The sequence below is a fragment of the Macaca fascicularis genome, chromosome 9 (assembly GCF_037993035.2).
Source record: "Macaca fascicularis isolate 582-1 chromosome 9, T2T-MFA8v1.1".
NCBI classification, from domain to species: Eukaryota; Metazoa; Chordata; class Mammalia; order Primates; family Cercopithecidae; genus Macaca; species Macaca fascicularis.
The window spans coordinates 70177807-70201293 of NC_088383.1; the positions used below are offsets into that span (position 1 = coordinate 70177807).

General features: G+C 39.3%; 1 protein-coding gene and 1 non-coding gene across 4 annotated transcripts in view; one reads left to right on the forward strand and one right to left on the reverse strand.

Moving 5' to 3' along the window:
• LRMDA (leucine rich melanocyte differentiation associated) overlaps positions 1-23487 on the reverse strand; it is a 1123874-nt gene that overhangs the window by 299379 nt on the left and 801008 nt on the right. The gene's annotated exons all lie outside the window — the stretch shown is intronic.
• Positions 2276-2377, forward strand: LOC123567064 (U6 spliceosomal RNA). The gene has a single exon (XR_006689759.1). It is a non-coding gene; the product is annotated as a U6 spliceosomal RNA (small nuclear RNA).

A 23487-nucleotide genomic window follows, 5' to 3' on the forward strand; every position in this document is an offset into this window, starting at 1 on the left:
GGCACAGGCCAGAGCCAGCTGTGGAAACAGAGTGTCACAAGTCACCCCGGCCAGCATGACTTCCCCTGGTAAACTTGCTGGAAAGCATGAATTTGTCAAGAGGGTTCACTTTGGGGAAAAAAACAGGGACCAGCAGAACCTCAGAACTAAAGGCCATGGATTTGGAAGCTTGAGAAAGAATCTGTACGGAAGAAGTTAGTGCCCGTTCTCCAAGCCTAGGGCCAAGTAAGTTGCAGAGGAAAGATGTTGAATAACCCAAGACCAATCAGAGAAGATGCAGGCGCCAAACACATATATGCCAGAGAGTTATTTGAGATCAGTTACCTTAATCTTTCACTTGACAGAAGATGAGGCTGAGACCCAGAAATGGGAAAAGACTTGTAAACGTCACACAGTGCCAGAGCCAGAACCTAAACCTGAATGCCAAGTGACTGTACTTTCCATCACCCCACTTTGTTCTTTTCACTGAGAATCATTCAGAAAATAAAGCATGCTGATGAGAAGCAGATGCATGAGTGGAGCAGGTTGGGAGCATGAGGCTAGCATGAGTGAACACTGGTGGTAAAGATTTCAGTCACTGAGAACCCAGGTGATTCCTGATTCTAGATTATAAGCATTTGAAGGCTTTTGCTTTTCTTTAAGAAATGGAGTCTCATGTTGTTGTCCAGGCTGGAGTACAGTGGCATGCACATACCTTGAACTCCTAGGCTCAAGTGATCCTCCCACCTCTGCCTCCTGGATAGTTGGGACTACCAGTGAATACCACCATATCTGACTAATTTATTTTTTATTTTTTTAGAGACAGGGTCTTGCTATGTTGCCCAGGGTGGCCTTGAATTCCTAACCTCAATGATCCTCCCACCTCAGCCTCTCAAGTAGCTGAGATTGCATGAGGCTTGTTTTCTAATTTTATTGCCAACAATTTTGTTCCCCACTAATATTTCTCCAACAACTCCATAAACCTATCAAGATGGCTCAAATGTCATTCTAAATTTGTTTTTTAGTCATAATCCACCTGTTGTGCACATGTGGCTCATCAACGAGTTTACATTATGGGTTCATCCTGCAGAAATGTTATCTATCTTTTTTTTTTTTTTTTTTTTTTGAGACGGAGTCTCGCTCTGTCGCCCAGCCCAGGCTGGAGTGCAGTGGCGCGATCTCGGCTCACTGCAAGCTCCGCCTCCCGGGTTCACGCCATTCTCCTGCCTCAGCCTCCCGAGTAGCTGGGACTACAGGCGCCCACAACCGCGCCCGGCTAATTTTTTGTAATTTTTAGTAGAGACGGGGTTTCACCGTGGTCTCGATCTCCTGACCTTGTGATCCGCCCGCCTCGGCCTCCCAAAGTGCTGGGATTAATGTTATCTATCTTTATAAGTGTGTGTATAAAAATGTTTTTGCACATATGACTTTCAAAAAATATGTAAAGCAAATATTTAAGGTTCAACTTGCAGACTCATTATTGAAGGTATGTGTGTTGCTTTTCAAGGCTTACGAGAAGTGAGTATAAATAACAATAAACCTAAGTAGAAATGCCTAAAGCTAATTATCTCCTTGATACTATGACCTAAGCACAAGAGTGTAGTCAAAGGCTCTTATTTTTGCATGTCCAGTGTTAATTCACTCTTCATTTCATAACAACCAGGGTGTCATTTTTTTTTTTTTTAAGAACCAGTGCTTTCCACCTTTCTTTTCATATGATTCTGATGGACCAGAGCCCAGTTCCTGGTAGGAGGTGTGGGTCTGACCCAGGTGATTAGTTCAAACATTGAAACACAAGCCGGCTGGGTGCAGTGGCTCACGCCTTTAACCAGCACTTTGGGAGGCCGAGGCGGGTGGATCTCGAGGTCAGGAGATCGAGACCATTCTGGCTAACATGGTGAAATCCCGTCTCTACTGAAAAATGCAAAAAAAAAAAAAAAAATTAGCCAGGCGTGGTGGCAGGCGCCTGTAGTCCCAGCTACTCAGGAGACTGAGGCAGGAGAATGGCATGAACCCAGGAGGCAGAGCTTGCAGTGACCTGAGATCACGCCACTGCACTCCAGCCTGGGCGACAAAGTGAGACCCTGTCTCAAAAAAAAAAAAAAAAAAAAAAAAAAAAAGAAGAAGAAGAAAAAAAAGAAAAGAAATGCAAGCCAATCCAGCCAATAAAAGTCAGTCTTCAAATTTTGTCTTGAACTATTGGAAACAGCTCTCTTTCCAGTGGGGTTGCTAAGCTGGCAAGAAGTAATCCATTTGCTGATATTGGCCATCTTATCAAAATTTATTTCTTAAAAATGCTCACTTCAGTGGTACCTATACTTAAATTATAATGATACAGAGAAGATTAGCATGGCCCCTGCACAAGGATGGCATATGAATTTGTGTAGTTCATATATTTAAGAGAAGGAAAAGGGTGCAGAAAACATACTTAATGAATTAATAGCTGAAAACTTTCCAAGTCCTGGGAGAAAGATAGACATCCAGATCCAGGAAGATCAAGGAACTGCAAATAGAGTCACTCCAAACAGGTTTTCTTGGAAGCACATTATACTCAAATTGTCAAAAGTCAAAGACAAAGATTGAATCCTAAAAACAGCAAGAGAAAAGCATCAAGTCACATATAAGGGAACCCTCATTACATTAATAATGGGTTCTCAGCAGAAACCTTATAGGCCAAGAGAGAATGGGATGACATATTCAAAGTACTAAAAGAAAAAAAAATGCCAGCCAAGAATATTATACCTAGCAAAGCTATCCTTTAGAAATTAAGGAGAAATAAAATCTTTTTCAGACAAGCTAAAACTAAGTAGATTTATCACCACTAGATTGGCCTTACAAGAAATTCTCAAGGAAGCCTTACATCTGGAAAATAATAATCACCATCATGAAAACATGCAAAAAATGGCTGTAAAACTCGCTGGTAGAGACAATACACAAGGAAGAAAAAGAAGCAAGGCAATACACAAAAGAAAAAGAGAAACCTGTCACTACAGAGAATATCCAAGTGCAAAATTAAATAATAAGTGAGGAAGTAAAGAACAAGATATACCAAACAACCAGGAAACAATGAATAAAATGACAAGAGTAAGTCCTCACCTATCAATAATAACCTTGAATGTAAATGGATTAAATTATCCAGTTAAAAAACATAGACAAGATGAATGGATTTAAAAAGAAAAAGATCCAATTATATGCTGTCGACAAGAGACTCACCCTCACCTCACATGTAAAGGCATCTATAGACTTGAACTGAAGAGATGGAAAGATATATCCCACACTAGGAGAAACCAAAAGCAAGCATAAGTAGCTACACTTATATCAGTCAAAACACACTTCAAGTCAAAGTTCTAAAAAGAGATAAAGAAGGATATTATACAACAAAGGAATCAATTAAGCAAGAGAATATAAGAATTATAAATATATATGCACCCAACACCAGAGCACTGATATATATATAAAACAAATTATTAGATCTAAAGGGAGAGATAGACCCCAATACAATAATAGCTAAGGGACTTCAACACCTTACTCTCAGCATTGGACAGATCATCTAGAAAGAAAATCAACAAAGAAATGTTGGAATTAAACCGCACCAGAGACCAAATGAACTTAACAGACATTTAAGTACCATTTTACCCAACAGCTACAGAATACACATTCTTATCAGCAGATGCAACATTCTCCAGGATAGACCATATGTTACGCCACAAAACAAGTCTCAACAAATTTTGATCAATCAAAATTATATCAAGCATCTTCTCAGACAACAATAGAATAAAACTAGAAGTCAATAACAAAAGGAATGCTGGAAACTGTACGGATACATGGAAATCAAACAACATACTCCTGAACAACCAATGAGTGAAGGAAAAAATTAAGAATGAAAAGGGGCAAATGATCTGAACAGACATTGCTCAAAAGAAGACATACAAATGGCTAAGAAATATATTTTCAAATACTCAACATCACTAATCATCAAGGAAACATAAATCAAAACACCAATGAGATATCATCTCACCCCAGTTAGGATGGCCATTATCAAAAAGACAAAAAATAACAAATGTTGGTGAGGACAGTGAAAAAAGGGAACTCTTTACACTGTTGGTGGGAATGTAAATTAGTACAGCCACTATGGAGAACAGTATCAAGGTTCCTTAAAAACTACAAATAAAACTACCATATGATCCAAAAATCCTTCTACTAAGAATGTATATAAAGGAAAGGAAATCATCATATCAAAAAGACATCTGCATTCCCATGTTTATTTGAAGCAGTATTCACAATAGGCAAGATATGGACTAAGCCTAGGTATCCAACAACAGAATAGTAGATAAAGAAAATGTGATATATATACACACAAAGGAATATCACTCAGCCATAAAAATAAATTAAATCCTGTCATTCATGGCAACATGGATAAAACTGGAGGATATTATGTTAAGTGAAATAAGTCAGGAACAGAACTAACTAAACACCACATGTTCTCACTCATATTGTGGAAGCTAAAAAAAGATGATCTCATAGAAATGAAAAGTGGAAGAGATAATACAAGAGGCTGGGAAGGGTAAAACAAAGAGAGGGTTAGGGAGATTTGTTAAAGGATGAAAAATTACAGCCAGATAAGAGGAATAATTTCTCATGTTAAAAAAAACATTGTAGAATGATTACAGTTAACAATAATATATTATATCATTCCAAATAGCTAGAAGAAGGATATTGAATGTTCCCAACATAAAGAAATGAAAAATGTTTGAGATGAGGGATAAGCTAATTACACTGATCTGATCATGCAATACATTATACGTATTGAAACATCAATAGGTATCCCATAAATATGTACAAGTATTATGTGCCAAGTAAAAAAAATACATTTAATTTAAAAAGGCTATATGAACTACATAAAAAAGTAGAACTGAGACAAAGTATGCAGATGGAAATTACTGCCAATGTTACTTGAATACCTGGAGATAGCACAACCCTTATGGGTAGGTGGTAGATTATTCACAAAAAAATGCTGCAAAAATTCCTTTTCCCTCTATATATTCTTCCCTGGGCAATGTAACCTTACCACTCTTCCATCAAGAGGTAGAGTCTTGTTCTCCACCCCTAGTATGTGGACTTGGCCATGTAACATGTTTTGTCCAATGAGTCATTAACAAATGTTATGCAAGTAAATGCCTAAAAGGTACTTGAGCATGGAGTTTTCCTTCTCCTGTTAGGGGAAACTTTCTCCCACCACATAACACACCCAGGCTAGCTTCCTGGAAGAAGAGAGATCACATGGAAAGCTATTCCAGCCATCTCAGCTGAGCCCCAGACATGTGAGGAAATTTGCGACCATACAGCCCCAACTGAGTCAGTCCAGAGAGGAAGCATCCAGCCAACCCACAGGACTGTGACCTTATATATAGCTAATATTTTAAGCCATTAAATTTTGAGGTGGTTTGTTGCAAAATAAAAGGTAATTAATAAAGTATCAAATTATATATTTTTTTAGCAATTTGAATTGTTTTATCATCTGTAACCAAAATAAAAATAAAAATACCCAATGCTGGCCGGCCGTGGTGGCTCACACCTATAATCCCAGCACTTTGGGAGGCTGAGGCAGGCGTATTACCTGAGGTCAGGAGTTCGAGACCAGCCTGGCCAACATGATGAAACCCCATCTCTACTAAAAATACAAAAATTAGCTGGGCATGGTGGCGGACACCTGTATTCCCAGCTACTCAGGAGGCTGAGGCAGGAGAATCACTTAAACCTGGGAGCCAAAGGTTGCAGTGAGCTGAGATCATGCCATTGCACTCCAGCCTGGGCAACAAGAGTGAGACTTTGTCTCAAAAAAAAAAAAAAAAGTACCCAGTGCCATAGCTAGCATATTTGATACCCAGAACAGATAATTTTTAATACTCCCTTCCTCCATAAAACAAAATTCTTTTCAGTTATAATCATGTAATTAGTAATTATTATTTTTTCTTCATTTGCTTTTGTTTTGAAATAATTAACAACTAAAAAGAAAATTAAATTTTTAATGTAAAGCTATTATTCAAATATATTTGAGTTATTCATGCATAAACTTAAATTTGCAATTACCAAAGAAAAAATAGTACACTTCATGGTTTGTATTTTATTGTTTTAAATATTAAGTACAAGTAAATGTTCCAAGTAGTCTCACTGAATGACAGAACTAACTCAAGACCTGTTTCTTTATCTCTCAATCATTTTTCTGTGACTGCCTAGTTCAAATATATTGTTCAAACACAGAAATATATGCTACTAAGGTTTTAGAGATACTGACTGTGATGTGATCTCTAATAATTCCAAACCACTATGAATTTATAGCTAAGTTCATGTATGCTAAGGCTTCCTGGAGAGCTAGGAGTTCTCCAGATTAACTCCATGTAGAATACAATGTGTCTTAAAAGATAAACTTTTAACTGTGTTAAAATGTAATAAACATTAACAATAATAGTCATTATTTTCAAATACAACAGAACTCCTGGCAATTATTTAGACTGACAGCTTTTTTCCAGAGACGAGTATTTTTATCACTTTAATTGCCTGAATTGCCAGTACATGGTGATAATAGAATATACATAAAATTTTAGTTGGTTTTATTATTGTTTCAAAGTTTTCTACAAACAATGCATCCCCTCATTGTCTGTACCTGGAGTAGACCACTCTCGTCCCCCTGCCCTTGATATGCCACTGTGAATAACACTGGAAATAAGTTTCATTCATGTTGAGAATGATATTCTCCAAAGGACTCCGTCTGAAGCACAACGGAAGTGTTTAATGAATATGTTTGCATGTGGGAGAAAATTTCCAGCAAGATGATTTCAATATTGACCTAAAATTTCCAAGTTTCCTAGAAAGAGAAATGAAGATCATTGATGGCTTTAAGCATTTCAGCACAGTGACCAGGTAGAACTAAGTTTTCATTGGAAGAAAATGCTTAAATAGTCTTCACTGTGATACTCTATTGCAATTTACTGTAAAATCCTTCTAATTCCAGAAAATTATCATGGTTCTCTGGACCAAGACAAGCCAACAAACAATAACTTATTTCCAATTAATTTCCAATTAATCATACACCCTTTAAGGTGAGTTCCCTCTTTCAGGATTCAGGTAAAGCCCCAGATTTTCTTGAGAGAGCTAAAGATATTACACAATGAGTCATAGAATTAGAAGAATGAAACTGATCACATGATGCCATTGATCTATATAAACCTATTCCCATTGAATGTCCATTTGACTTGACTACATATTTTATTCATCCGCTTTATAGCTGGTCGGTTGTAACTTAGTAAATTCAATCCCCTTCAGACTGAAACATATTTTATTCTCTCCAATATGTGCCTTTCTGCTACATTTTATTCCATTTGGTATACTTCCTAATCAATTCTTTTGTGAGCTTCATTTCATTCAGCACAATGTATCCATTGTTAGGATTTATTTCTTTCAGAATGATTTAAATCTATTTTGCTCGACGCTGCTTTAAAGCTACTATATGTACTATCAATTCCCATCCACTGGGCCATGTGGTCTGGTTCATACTCCATCTTCTTGGTTGAGGAAAGATGTACTTTCCTAGCTTGGTCTGATATGAAATGACGGTTGCTTTTTATCTATCCTGGCAATGGCTGTGGACTGAATAATAAGAATGATATGTAGCCATGTGTACGAATGTCAGTGTATTACAGGTACCCAAGGTTGAGATGGGTAACAGTGGGCTCCTAATATCCTTAGAATGAAGTCATCCTTCAGAATCTATGCTTCTAAAATTCTAGGTATCATTTCCAACAGAGGAAATGCAACACACAATCATCAAGCACTCTCGTAAATCCTTGCTGACTTAAAGGACAGCGGAAGGTTGCCTTCTTTGGTAGTATTAATTGTAAGTCACTTTTAATTTTGGTTGGCCCCAAACTTTATGTTCTTTCTTAGTCTTCGAAAGTTCATTTTGCACCATAAAATTATTTTATTCTTCATAGAGAAAAAATCAAAAGTCAATGAAAGACATTTGATTTTAATGACCTTTTTAGTGACTTACCTTCTAATTAATAGAAAACTAGAAAAGGTCTGGGGGAAAGCCCAAAGAGGTGAACGAATAAAAGAACAAATCATGTTGCTGGATATGAGCAGATCAGTTAATTTGAAAGGCTAAGTGTAAATAGGGAAAGCCTGGAAGGTTAGTCTGAAAAAGTACGTTGAGGTCAAGGTTAAGTGGACTTAGAAGCCAGGCTAAGGGTTTGTGGCTGTATCCCAAATGCGAGGAGGAGGTCCTGAAGGTTTTTGAACAGGGAGTTGACATGATACAAGGACATTGTTCCTATAAAACTGGTCCTAACTTCCTAAAATAAAAGGAACTTGAACTAAACACATGGTGATGGGTCATCATGCCCTGAATGTGACAGTGGAGGAGAACACCTTGTTCAAAAGAAAGGTATTTCCAATAGAGAGAGGGGAGAGAAGAAGAGGTGAAGAGGGAAAATCCTTTTTGGATACCAGGAAAATTAGGCAGAAGTGCATTTAGTGAACATATTTAAAACGTAGCAACATAATATATATTATATAGCAGAACAAATGCCAACATGATCAAACTTATAAAATAAAAAGATTGGTGGTATGGAAGATATGAGACCCCTAGGAGAAAGTGACCGTGCCTAATTGGAGATAACTTTGCATATTTTGGAACACAAATATATGAATACTCTTGATTGGGTTTGCTTTATTTTTAAGAGACTATAGCATTTCAGTATAGTACAGTACAGTACAGTACAGTACAGTATAGTATAGTACAGTACAGTATAGTATAGTATTTCCACAGATATTGATCCTAATAGGACATGAAATTCCAGAAGGAAGGATGCTACTAAAAGTGAAATTCTGAGTATATAATTATGAAAACTGACAACAAGGAAGGTTGGGGAAGCTTGAGGATGGGGAAGCAGTGAAAGAAACCAAACTAGTATAATTGTATGGGGCACATTCTATGAACTCAGATTTTAAGAAGTCACTTATGAAAACAATGCTCAAAGGAAGAAAGTAAGTCTACTGTTGGAAAATGGTTTTTAAAAAAAGAAATCCCAAATGACAGAGAAAAGGCAGAATGATTAAAACTAAGCTCTTGTTTTGTCATTATTTTCTCCATCATGAAATTATATCTTTAGGCTAGACTGATGAGTGAAAAGTAAAAAAGAAAAAAAAATGAAAGAATGAGGCCCTAGAGAGCTTACAAGACAGGAGAAGCCTGGTCTCTAGACCTATACAAGTAGTATCTTATTTTACGATAGCAACAGTAAAATAATTCTTATAGATCTGATCATGGAAACAATATTACTAATATTTGAAAAAATAAAGATCAAAAGCAAATTTGGGCAAATTTCATATTTTTGTTGATTTTTTTAAGGAGGAACAAGATTCTAAAAATAAGACACTACAATTGTGAAAAATTATATTAAATATATGATATATGAGCAAGTTGAAAAGATAGTAGCGATTTGTAAGAGGTAGTACACCTTTTTACCTAGAACAAGTAAGGCCAAATCAATCTCTCTCTCTCTCTCTCTCCTCCACTCCCTTTCTCTCTGTCTCTCTCTCTCCCTGCCTTCTAGCTCTTTTAGAAATAGTTATTCAGCTGGTAGATCAGTGAGACCATAAACATTATACATTGATTTCAATAAGACATCTAACAAAAGTCCCCCATGATATTGCTTTGCAACAAATAAAATAAATGAGATGCAGGTCAATTCATAGCAGATCAATTAACTACACCCAAAAAAAAAAAAATGTTGATCCATGAATCAATGTCCTTAAACCTACCCTCAGGACTCTATCCTTGCCTCCAGATTGTTGAATAAAACCCAGAAATCTGTGTTCTAACAATAGGCTAAACCCAAGGACCCATAATATGCAAAACGAAGTAAAAGTACCCACTTAGATCTGAAAACTCAATTTCCCAAGCAAGGGATGGGAGAGTTTTTCTGGGCAGTAGCTTAAAAAATAAAAGCCCAGCAGGCACTGGTTGACTCTGAGCTCTATCACAATAACACACGACAGATGCCTGGCCTCCCTGGAAGTTGCCCCGCTCATACACAACCGTCTGCATGTCCTGGGTGGGATGTGGGATGAAATGTTTCTTCCAATCCTCAGGTTCCACGACTCTAACATCAGTATGAATCCCCGCCTGGTGACCTGTGTGTGTACTGCTAAACAATCGCAGAGGAAGAATCGCAGAAAACAAAGGCGATTACAAGTGTTTCTAAAGCCACTGATTTTATCACAAGCCACATAAGAAACCTTCCCAATATCTGCTAATTACCAGAAGGTACTGATCCTCCAGTATCTAGCAGTAGGGACACACACCCCAGCTGACCAAACCATGAGTTTAGGACAGGCAGAAAAACCTAACATCTCCCTGCCATGACAAAGGCAACTAGAATTGCCAAATCCTATACACAAAACATTTAATTTATAACAGTTAAAACCTGGCCTCTGACCAAGTCCAAAAGAACTATGTCTTATTTCACTTGCTCTTGAATATGTCTCTTTCAGAGATAAATGGCTCTGCTCTTGGCCAGTCCTCCCCTCTGTGTGGTGTTTTGTTTAGCTGGGCTTATGACAAGCCAAGAGTTGATGCATCTGCTTGAATGTGTAATTTACCTCTCTGGTCAACTTAGCTTTTTTTTCCTTGACAATATTATGTCAAACAATCACATCACAACTGGCTCTGATCTCTTTGTTGTTAGCTAATAAATTAAAGAGTATTTATTATCTGCTATCCTTTTTTCCTCTTTTAATGGTGACACATTTGTGGTGAATTACAGGGCAGCTTTATAAACTAGGCTCCAGGCCAGTCTCAGGCCCTGCGTCCATGTGAACGTTCCTTCTCCCGGTTGGCCTCCCAGACTGGTGGTAAATCAAGGCAGCTGTCACAGCACACTAAGTTAGTGTGCGTCATTGGGGAGAGCAGGAAGCGTTGGGGGTATAATTCTGTCCATCAAACTAATATGTTATATCAGTAGCTTTGTAATCTTCTGCCATAACTTATGGGAAGTGACACCTAAGAATTCACTTTGAAGGCAATGTGTTTCTTAGACTTTAAGTCAAAACAGACCCGATTCACAGCAACAGTTCCTCTGTTTACATGAGTGGATTTCTAGTGCCAGGGAACCAGGTCCCTATCAATGTGGCAGTATTTAACACGCTCCACCACCGGCTGGATTCTGTTTACAGCCCTCAGGGCAGGATTTGTAAACTTTTCAAACAGGGTTTCTTCTCTTCTTTTTGTTACCCTTGCCTTAACCTCCAGTAGCAGGATAGATAAACATGCTCCTTGAATGTTATCATGACAAAGCAAACCTCTGACAGACGGGAATGAATGGGTGACCCATTTCCCTTGTCCGGTCCCCTTCAACCTTTGTCTTGACAAATGTGGGAAATGGCTCTGGAGGACAGAAGAATACTCACAGCACTATGATAGCAGTGTCAGCTTTGTGCTGTTGCTAAATGTCCACACGGTACTTAGAAATGACGGGAGATAACCTTCAATGGACAGTGTGCTTTTCTAAGTCGTGACATCAGTGTGACCAAACTTAGACCGTGCATCCTCTGAAAGCAATGCCTTATTTTCTAGGATTTGCTGTTGGATTGCCCCTGTCTTCCCCCTTCTCTCATCCTTGGCTGTTTTTCTCAGCAGGCCAATGAGAGAAGCCCTTTGGGGAAGATTAAGTAGTTTTGTGAGCTGCCATCTGATGGAAAAGAAATCTACAAGAACTGTTCAAAGGAGCTCTTCCTCCCCCAGGCACAAGACTAAATATGCACAGTAAAGAAATTTGAAAAATGCCTGCCCTTGCCATCCCCAATACCCCTTTGATTGATAGCAGAGAGGGTTTGCTATGATAATTCTACTTTGACAGGTCCCAGGCATAAATCCCACAAAGTTGTTGCTCTAGTTTGACAACCTTGGAGGGCTCCAGTTAGGAACAGGAAACAGGCCTCTATTTTTCACCCTCAATGCTCCTTCAGGTGCAAAGAAAAGATCGTATGGAAAAAATAAATTCTTATCTAAGGGGGAAACCAAATTCAAAGCAGTTTTAGTACTTATTCATCAGAAAGAATGTCCAATGGAGAAAGATGTGACCTCAGTCCTTCTTCAAACTTAAATTTAAATGCTCCAAATACAAGATTTGAAACCTATTCATGATGAGAAATGGATACACTTTTTTCATTTTTTGGTTCTCCAAAGTTATCTTAGTATTCTCCTTCAAGGTCAGTCTAGAAATGTACCATAACATTTTATAAAACTCATTACTTACAAATGAAAGTACATACACATCCTAATATCCATAATTTACCATCAAAAGCTTGCAATGTGCCACCCGCTGTAACTCATTTTATCCACTCAATTCTCATAACCACCTTAAATGAGTAAAGTCTCAATTTATAGGAATGCAGTTAAAAAGAGAGTCAAACTAATGAATTTTTTCCAGGATACATCTTTCAGTCTTGCTTCACAAAATGCCAGGGGATCTTTGGCAATCAGTGCACCTTCCCTCTCCCCTTCTCCAGCTGAAGAATGATAACTCAGCAACGAGAACCCTAGTCATGAAATCATATTCAACTGTGTTAAATGAAAAATTTGTGGCTGAGTGAGGTGGCTCACACCTGTAATCCCAGCACTTTGGGAGGCCGAGGCAGGCGGATCACCTGAAGTCAGGAGTTCAAGACCAACGTAGCCAACATGCTGAAACCTAATTACTACTAAAATTACAAAAGAAAAAAATTAGCAGGACGAGGTAGCACATGCCTGTAATCCCAGCTGGCTGAGGCAAGAGAATCACTTGAACCTGGGAGGCTGAAGTTGCAGTGAGCGAAGATCGTGCTATTGCACTCCAGCCTGGGCAACAAGAGTGAAACTGTCTCAAAAAATAAATAAAAATAAATAAATAAATAAATAAATAAATAAATAAATAAATCGTGGTTTGCTGTAAGTTAACTAGGGAATTAAATTAAACAGAACCCATTCTCTAAGCATTTTAGTTGATCTACCTGAAAATGCAGTATTGTGATCTATTAAAAAGTATTAAGTGATCAAACCCAAGCAAATATTTAAAAAGAAGCAACACTTTCTATTTCTTTAAAATTTTTCAGAAGGTTCCAATTGTCTGCCTCTTTGAATGTGAGACACAGTTTTCTCTTGGCTGTAGGATTCCATTCTAATATTAAGAAAGGGTTCATAAAACTCTAATACCATAAGAGTGGATTCCTCCTCCTTCATGGGTGCCATCGGAGTTCTGCAGAAAGTCTGCACCTACTGAGAGCCGCCAACAACAGGGAAGAAAGAATCCAGTCTTGGAACACTCAGTAAAAGTTGGTTTTTTAATAGGACTAACACAAGGACTTCACCCTGGATCATGAATTGAACCTCCTTTTCTAGGGTCAGTATTTTATGACAGAAGCATCTCACTGAGAATCTAGCCACCCGCTAGGAGTACTGAAGCATAGCTTTGCCAAGAAAGTCGGTGAGGAAATCAAGAACAGAAAAAGCAAGCCGCCCATAAAAATGGGGAGTAGTATCTGAGTTTTTTAAGTCATAGAGCAGCTTGAGCAAATCTCAAGAAAAAGAAACTTGCTACATAATTCTTTCTCACTCCATTGCCCCTCTAAATAGCAAACAGGATATGAGTCCTTGTAAATATCTATAAATTTTCAGGGAGAAAAACAAGTCTGATCTTTGTGTACAGAGTTCTAGGCTGGAAGGAACATGGTTAGATTTCTGTTTCCCTTAGAGGAAGATGCCAGAACAGCATTTTCCCATCAAGTGTTGATAAGAAAGGCATTTAGCATTTCATACGATGAGGCTGCTGTGAGTGGGTGGTATGACATGATAAATTATGGTCAATGCCATATTAAAAATTACAGGCCCTTCCACACATGCTCACTCTGTTTTCAAGCCAATGATATGTTATCCGGCACAAAGCCGTCCGCTGTGGCAGATGTGATAGAGATGTTCCTCTCCCAGAAAAAGTTTAGAATTCTCCAAGGTTTAGAGGTGATGGCCATCTTTGTAGTCCATAAGCAAAAATTAAACTGAACTCATACTTTCCGCAAATGTAGCTCTGCTTACGTCTGACTTCCCACCTTGATCCATGTCCTTCCCTCAGGCATTCAATCTACTTCTCTGAAATATAAGCACAAAATCTGGGGCTAGGAAGGCATTTTAAAATTAGAAAATCATCTTCATCCAACCCTAAAGAGGCATCTCTCAGGATGTTAAGTTATGTTTTTGATGGACTCTTCAGAGACTCCCAAAGAGAGAGCTTGCTCTTGAAGAAGATGAGGCTGGTGAAGTATTGGCTAGATAAGTTAAGGAACTCTGAAAAACCTGACATGAAGTCAACAATTGCCCAGACCAGGGTATCTCAACCTCAACACTATTAATACTTCGGACTTGATCATTTTGACCAGATCATTCTTGGTTGTGGGGACTGTCCTGTGCATGGTAGGATGTTCGGCAGCATCCCTAGCCGATATCCACTACATGCCAGTAGCATACTTCTGCCCTGGGGATACAAAAATTAAAAATGTATCCAGACATTATTAAGTGACTCTTGGGAGTCAAAGTAGCTCCTAATTGAGAGCCACTGTCCTGGACTATTGGGGTAAGGTCATTCCACTGAATCTCTGCAGGCCACATGCTTTCCAATGAAGACGGCTGGATTCACAAGCATATATGGAACCTGTGTCCTTTCCCCATTATTTGAGGAAACATGATAGGACTGCATATAACAATACCCTTCCACTTAGACATTTTAGCAAAAATGCAGGTGCCTTCACTTTGGTCCAGGGAGTCTCTGCTGGGATGACTTTTGTCTGCTCCAAATATTCTCAACCTCTGGAAGGTACCCCAATCTCTTTACATGGCAGTCTCAGGGTATCAAAAAGAGCATAGGGCCCCACATGCAGACGCTTTCTAAGCCTCTGATACATTCATGTTTGCTAATGCCCTACTGACCAGAAGAAGTCACAAGGTCAAGCCCCGATTCAAGGGGTGGGTAGAGAAACTCTACTCTTGATAGGAGGAATATTACAGACACCTTGCTAGACAGGGGGCCGGGGGGAATCATGCATAAAGGGATGGAATAAAAGTAGCCATTTTTAACAATCTATCACACTAGGTGAATGGATTTCATAGTAAGTACTTTTCTAGCCAGAGTATTCCAGTTTTATCCACAGCTGAATCTCTCAAAAGGATCTATAATTATTTTCCAAAGAGCAAATGTGTTTGGTTGTCACAGAGGCCCTGGGCTCTGAAATGGTTTGCTCAGTCTCCTTCAACTAAGCTCACTCCACAGGGTTTCATGGTTAATAGCCAGACTACCTTGCCCAATGTTAAGGATGTTGCCTCAAATTCTGAGAAACCCCAAGACTCCCTCACTTTTCTCCATGCCTTAAAGACAGAAAAATGCTTTCAGTACAGCATTGTGGGGAAATATCAAACTAGAAATCAGAAAATGTAGTTTTGTATTTTAACCCTATAACCAGTCATCTATTTAAGTCACTTTATTTTCTCCAACTCACAATTTCTTGATATGCAACCCTGGAAAGTTAAGCTATTCTGGGATAGCTGTGGCAAGAGTGAAGAGTAAGGGACAGAGGAGGTAAGACAAGATAGTCACTGGAATCAGTGAAGCTGGCTGGTATAAAAGAACCTGCAGAATACATGCTCTGTTAATGGCATTTAAATCCACTGTTTTCACTTAAAATATTTTAGCCCAGGATCTGACTGCAATCTGTGACTAGTTACTCTCCAAGACCTGACCTGGCTCTGCTGTTTGTAGCCTCTCCCCTTTTATATCCCCTCATCCCTTCGCTGCACCCATCTTTGTTATGCAATTATCCGGTCCACCTGATCTTTCAGGACAAGAGACACTCATGTGCAATGCAAAGACAGAGCACAGGCACTGGTCTCTTCCTTCAAGCCATCTTCTTTCAATCCCACACACCCTTTAAAGTGGGATTGCAGTTGACAAAGCTCTTGCTTTTACATAAGCAATGCCAGTTGGACTAAACCAGGGCCATAATTCTGCGGCACTCACTCCTATCTGTGCTTCAAGAAAGGTTGCAGGACCTAACACTCTCAGACCCTATTGCTGTCCCACAGTCAGCTGTGGATTCGTACGGCTTTCCCTGCACCCCTGGTTCCAAGCACTTGCTTGGCCCAGGGGAGACATGCTCCAAAAATATCTGCCTTCTAATGATCCCTCCATTTTAGAGAGAATTCTCAGGAGATTAGAATGCAGAAGAAAATAGGTTGTTAGCCATGAGACATGAGAGGAGGTGTGGGAAAAGCCCTGCAACTACTGCAAGGTCCTACCATGAGCTGGTAAGAATCTGCATTAGCAACCTGATCTCTGATGTGACCACAGGGTTATTTCCATACAGGCTTTTTGAGTTTCATTTCCTCCCTTCAGTCAGCCAGGACCACTTCAAACCAAACTCATCTCTCCTAATGAGCCTACTGTGGGCCCTGCATTCCCTTATTTGATGACTAGTAACACCAGCAGTACCGCATGAAACCAATCGGGCTGGATTGGAATCCTGGCTCACCGCTGGAAGTCCAAAGGCTGTGAACTTTGGTAGAGTTTCCAAGTCTCTCTATGTCTCAGCTTCCTCATCAGTGAAATGTGGACATGGGATCATGGTGATAATTGAGAAAACAATTGTAGAGTCTTTAGTATTTGGCATATATACCATGTAATACATGTTAGCTGCTATTATCATATCTCTAATTTTTATATTGTTGATAAAATTGTTAACTTGTCTCACGTATTCCCTTTATGCTAGTTTTATTTGTTTAATTAGATAATATGTTCAAGAACAAGAATGATACATAGTTCTCTTTACTCCCATCCTCCCCTCCTCCACTGCTACTTCCCATCAGCCCAGTGCATTGTATACAATGCATGCCAGAGCTGTGATAGTATAAAGGCAGGATGCCAAGGCAAAGAAAGCACAGGCCCTCACACAGACATGTGTTCAATTCCTGGCTCTGCTTCTTAATAATTTAGTGACTTTATCCAACTTACCCAACATCTCCAAGTCTCAGGTTCATAATGTATAAGACAGGGGTAAAGTGATTGCCTCATAAGATGGCTGTGAATACAGAACCTTCCCAGTAGGGAGCTCATCATGGGCATTTAAAAAATGTCTATTTCCTTCCCTTTCCTTGCCTCTCACCGTCAATGAATTGATCAGAATATGCTCGAAGACATGGGGAAGCATACATGAAAACTGGCCTCAACATAACAGACAATGGGAAGTGGGCTAATGTCCCAAAAACCAACACTACGACCTTATAACAGGACCATGCCCCCAGGCGCTCCCCTGACTACTTATACCCAGACCCTGGATTTTCAATACCATTTAGAGATGGCAAAACTGTCATTAACACAGGTTCCTCAATAGGACCAGGCAGTGGAGGTCTCAAGTCTTTAAAACATGTCTGGTTTTCCCCTGGATGATGGATGAAGCCCTGGATAGTGTATAGAAGAGAATATCCAATTTTTAAAAAATTTTTTTCCCTTGTTGCCTTCCTGTGATTCTCCTCTCCCCAGCCATGCCAAACAAAATACGTGTGCTACATAGGTGGACACTGACCTCATGGGGATCACTGTGAGTTTTCATGGAACCATTGAATGCTAGTACTGAGATGTACGGCTCCACAAACCTCACTGTGAAGTTGAAGCCTCGGAGAAGTTAAATGACTGGCTCAAAGTCACACAGCTAATCAAGGACAGAAATGAAGCCAGACCCCAGCTCTGCTAGCTCTTAACCAGTGTTCTTTTTCTCATCATTCTCATGCCTCAGAAGAATACATGGTTCTGAAAACATTTATTAAATCAGTCATGCTCTAAATTCCCACACTGACTTCCCCAGCCTGTATTTGGTGGGATGTAATCAATCACGACTTTCTAGGCCTAAAATCAATGAACTAAAGACATCCAGCAAAAAGTCATTTACATTGGCTTCTTTCTGCAGCCCAGAGTATTATACGCCCTCCTTTCACATGTGTTGTCTCTTCTCCATGGCTGGGAATGTACCCTGAGACCTCCTTGTGTGAAGGAAACAGACCCCAGCTGGCCAGCCACACTGCAGCTACAATGTGGACTTCAGCTGCTTCTCTATAGGGCCGCATTCAATGAACTGCACTTGAAAAACTTTTAATATCTACATGGCTCTCACCCAAATGCCGCAAAAACACCAGCTGTACCATGCTTTCTCCTCTAATTTGACAGTCCTAAGAACAGCTCCTGAAGAATGGAACATTCTTCAGGGGAGGGCTGTTAGTTTTGCAGACATTTTAGGAGGCGGAGAAGATGAAAAAGATTTCAAGTTGAAACATCATGTAGGAAAATGGGTAGGAGGTGATGGGAGAAGGAATCTGATGTGTACTGAATGCCTGTCATGTACCAGGCACTGGGTTGGGTGAGCTTTCACGGTTCTCATGATACTGAGAGACAAGTGTAATAACCCAACTTTTACAGATGAGAAAACTGAGGCTTGTAAAGATTAAGAGTCTAGCCCAAAATCATATAAGCAATTTATTATAAAACTGGTATATTTGTTTCCCAGTGATCTTGCACCAAACTACCATAAATTTGGTGGCTTAAAACAACAGAAATCTATTCCCTAACAGCTCTACATAACTCCAACCTCTACCTCCATCTTCATATCTCTTCTCCATTAATCTCTCCTCTGGGTGTCTATTGCAAGGACACTTGTCATTCGATTTATAGCCACCCTGGACTATCCAGGATGATCTTTTCTTGAGATCCTTAGTTACATCTCCAACAACTCATTTTCTGCTGAAAGGCACATTCACAGATCCCAGGGATAGGACGGAGCCCTATCTTTGGGGGGGGGTGGGGGCTACCACTCAACCCACTATGGCAAAGTTTTCATCTCGGGCCTATCTTACTCCACAGCTCATTTTCTCACTGCACTGTCAGATTATTTCCTGCCCTTTCCTTTACCTGCTTTCTCAAGGATGACTTTGGCCAAGTTAAAGGTTCCCAGGTAGGCACAGCCACAGTACAGAGAAACACAGTCATGAATTTGTTATCTAGAAAGTTTGTGACCAAGTGGAAGCTTAAGTTCCCCTTATACCTTGCTCTTCCTCCAAAAATCAACAGGGAGAACTGTCCCAAATACCTTGCCATTGCTTCTAAACATCAAATGATTGACTCCTTTTTATAGCTCAGCCCTCCTTTTGCAAGAGTAAAAGAGCTAGCAGGTGTCAACATAACCTACAGCCACCCACTAATAAGTTTAAGATAAAAGGCCAATATATTTAAATAAGATTCAGACATAATGTAATAGTATTTTTTACCAAGCCCCATCTAATTATATCAATCTTTTATTACCAGACCCATGAGTACAGGGAACTCTTATTATAATTTCTCTTTATAATGATCTCTTCACTATCTGACTCCTCGAACTCTGTAGTAAATTACTCATCCACTGGCAATCATGAGTAAACAACAACTCAATTAAGAATTGATAAATAAACAGTTCACTCCGAGGCTTGTCGTGATACGGACGGGAGAATCACTGGGCACCTGCCAGCATGAGCTTGGCTGGGAAGTTCTGAGGTATGGATGGGTTCTCTAAGGCTGTACTGCTTCTGCTGTTTATAGGAGATGTTCTGGCTGATGTTTCCTGCTCCTATCCTGTCTTTGGAGGTGGAGAAGGACTTATTCCAGTGTCTTCTCTGGGTCTAAATGTGGAAGAGCTGCTCATCTTATCCTCACTCTACTACATGGCATCTCATATCTGAGAGAAAACCAGTAGGAAAACAGTAAAATGCAAGAAATGTGGCTCTGCCACATCAAACAATGAAGTACAAGAAACCCTCATATATGTCAAGATGTAGGATGACTCGGTGTTGTATGGGTACACAATTGTTATCCGTTGAGTTGTATCCCCCAGAAAGACAGGTTAAGTCCTAAACCCCAGTGCCTCAGAACGTCGGCTTATTTGGAAATGGAGTCATTGCAGATGTAATGAGTTAAGATGAGGTCATGCTGGAGTAGGGTGGGCCTTTAACTCAATATGACTGGTATCTTTCTAAGAGGACAATGTGAAGATGTAGAGAGGAGAGAGCGCTATGTGAAGAGACAGAAGGAAAAGACAGGCATGTGGCGACAGAAGCAGATATTGGCACGATGCATGTATAAGTGATAGCACACCAGGGATTGCCAGCTACCACCAGAAGTGGGGAAGAGGCAAGAGAGGATTCTACCCAGAGTCTTTGGAGGAGCCTGGGCCCACTGGCACCTTTATTTCCCATTTCTGGCCTCCAGAACTATGAGAGAATAAATTTCTGTTGTTTTTAAGCCACCCACGTTGAAGTACTTTGTTATGGCAATCCTAACACACCAATGCAATAGTCAGTAGTCCTGGCAACTCAAGAGGCTGAGGCGAGAAGATCACTTGAGTCCAGGAGTTCTGGGCTGTAGTGAGCTATGCCAATTGGGTGTGTCCACATTAAGTTCAGCATCAATATAATGACCTCCCAGGAGCGGGGAACCACTGGGTTGACTAAGGAGGAGTGATCCAGCACAGGTCAGAAATGGAACAGGTCAAAACTCCTGTGCTGATCAGCAGTGGGATCTCACCTGTGAATAGCCATTGCACTCCAGCCTGGGCAACATAACAAGACTGTCTCTTACAAAAAAAATTTATTGCAATAAGAATAATCAAGCCAGCATTTGGTAAGCATTGTTATGCAGCCAAAACTATGCCAAGTATTTTATAGGCACTAGCACAATGAATCTTCACAACTATCCTGTGAGGTTAGTACTCTTATTCGCACTTTACAGATAAGGAAACAAGGTTGACTATGGCCAACAGCCCCAAAGTCATGAAGCTGGCGAGTGGCTACCCTCTCTGTACTAGAGGCATACCCTTCAGTCTCTAGGACCCCACACTGTAAGCCTGGTGAGGGCAGGGGTCAGGCAGTGTTATTCACCAGGGCATTCCCCAATTGTAATGCTGGAGCCCAAGGGCTCCTCTGCAACAGGTACAGAGGATGAAGGGAAGCCTGTGCTTACATGGGATCCTCAGCCTCCCACTTCCACTGCATCTGGAACCACTTCACATTCGCATTTCATACAGTCAATGCCCACAGAAAATATTTTTCAAACCACGTTATCTGCTGTGAGAGAAAAAGATTTCAACCAATTACTATATGGAGGAAAATTCTTCATAGCAGAATTCCAGGTAATAGATACAAAGGGATGATAAAATTAGAAAATTATTCTCCAACATATAATGAAATAATGGACTTAGGTCACGGTCATCAAAAAATGCTCAAACACTAGGTAAAAGGTTGGTTGGGAACTTTACAATGGAAGAATCCAGCTGATTCTTCCTGTACCTAATGTGTAGCTGTACCTCATGTGTAGTCTTTTATCCCTCACCATCCACCCACACTTTCCCCCAGTACCCCAAAGTCCACTGTATCATTCTTATACCTTTGCATTCTCATAACTTAGCTCCCATTTATGAGTGATAACATATGATGTTTGGTTTTCCATTCCTGAGTTACTTCACTTAGAATAATGGTCTTCAATTCCATCCAGGCTGCTGCAAATGCCATTATTTCATTCCTTTTTACAGCTAAGTGGTATTCCATGAGGTATGTGTGTGTATGTGTGTGTGTATATATATATATATCACATTTTCTTTATCCACTCATTGATTAATGGGCATTTGGGCTGGTTCCATATTATGCAATTGCAAATTATGCTGCCATAAACATGCGTGTCCAAGTATCTTTCTCATATAATGAGTTATTTTCCTCTGGGTAGATACCCAGGAGTGGGATTGCCGGATCAAATGGTAGATCTACTTTTAGTTCTTTAAGGAATCTCCACACTGTTTTCCATAGTGGTTGTACTAGTTTACATTATCACCAACAGTGTAAAACTGTTCCCTTTTCATCACATCCATGCCAACATATATATATAATATATATACACATAGATATATTATATATATACATATATAATATACATACACAGATATATAATATATATTTATATTATATATAATATATATAATATATATTTATATTATATATATTATATATAATATATATTTATATTATATTATATATTATAATATATATAATATTATATATATTAATATGGCCCTTCTTGCAGGAGTAAGGTGGTGAGTGAGAATATATGATGTTTGGTTTTCCATTCCTGAGTTACTTCACTTAGAATAATGGTCTCCAGTTCCATCCAGGTTGCTGCAAATGCCATTATTTCATTCCTTTTTATGGCTAAGTAGTATTCCATGGGGTGGGGGGGTGTGCAGTTGTGATTTGCATTTCCTTGATAATTAGTAATGTTGAGCATTTTTTTTTCACATGTTGGCCATTTGTGTATCTTTTTTGAGAAGTGTCTATTCATGTCCTTAGTCCACTTTTTGATGGGATTGTTTTTGCTTTGTTTTTATTTTTTAAAATTTTCCAGCTATATTGAGATATAATTAACCAATAAAACTGTATATGGTGTTTAAGGTGTATAATGTAATAATTTGACATAACTTGTATATGTATATATACATTATATATATGTATATATACATAAAATGTAATGATTAGCACAATCAAATTAGTTAACACACCCATCACCTCACAGAGTTACCATGATCAGATATTAATTATGCATCTCAGGATGTGATGCAATAGGAAGTATACAGCGCCATATAAAAAAAAATGATTTTGAATTCAAACAAGTTATTGATCTGACACAAGGTTATAAAACGTACAGAGGATAGAGGAACAAGTTAGATGACATGGCAAGAAGCAACCAGCCAAATCAGAATGTGGATCATTGCCCAGGACAACACATTCAATTCCTCAAAAAAATAATCAATGCATAAGAGAGAGAGAGAGAGAAACAGACAGTACAAGAGACAAAGAGAAGATGAAAAAGGAGAAGGGGAGGGAGATGATTAAAGACTAAAAAAGATCAAAGAGATACAGCAACGCAATAAAAGGTATGGGCTGTGTTTGGACATTGAATCAAACAAACTGGATACAAAAAGATATTTTTGAGACAACTTGGAAAATTAGAATATGGACTGGGTATTGAAAGGCCCTGTGGAATTATTATTGCTTTTTTTAGTTGTGATAATGACATGGTGACCGTGTTTAAGGGAAAATGTTCCTTATTGGATAGAGAAGCCTAATGGAGTGATAGAAATGACCTGATGTCTGGGCTGAGGTTAGGATTGGGGGAGAAGGACTAGAAAAATCAGGGCCTCTCCCCTGAGACCCAAGCAAGCAGCTAGCCACCCCGTCACCCAAATTGACTATCTAGGGAGTGAACCATGCTCCCTCTGCACAGGGCTGATAGTTTGGGGTATTTCTTTAAAATGTCACAAATTTGTATGTCACCAAGGCGAGGCATGAGGCAGGAAAATTTGCCA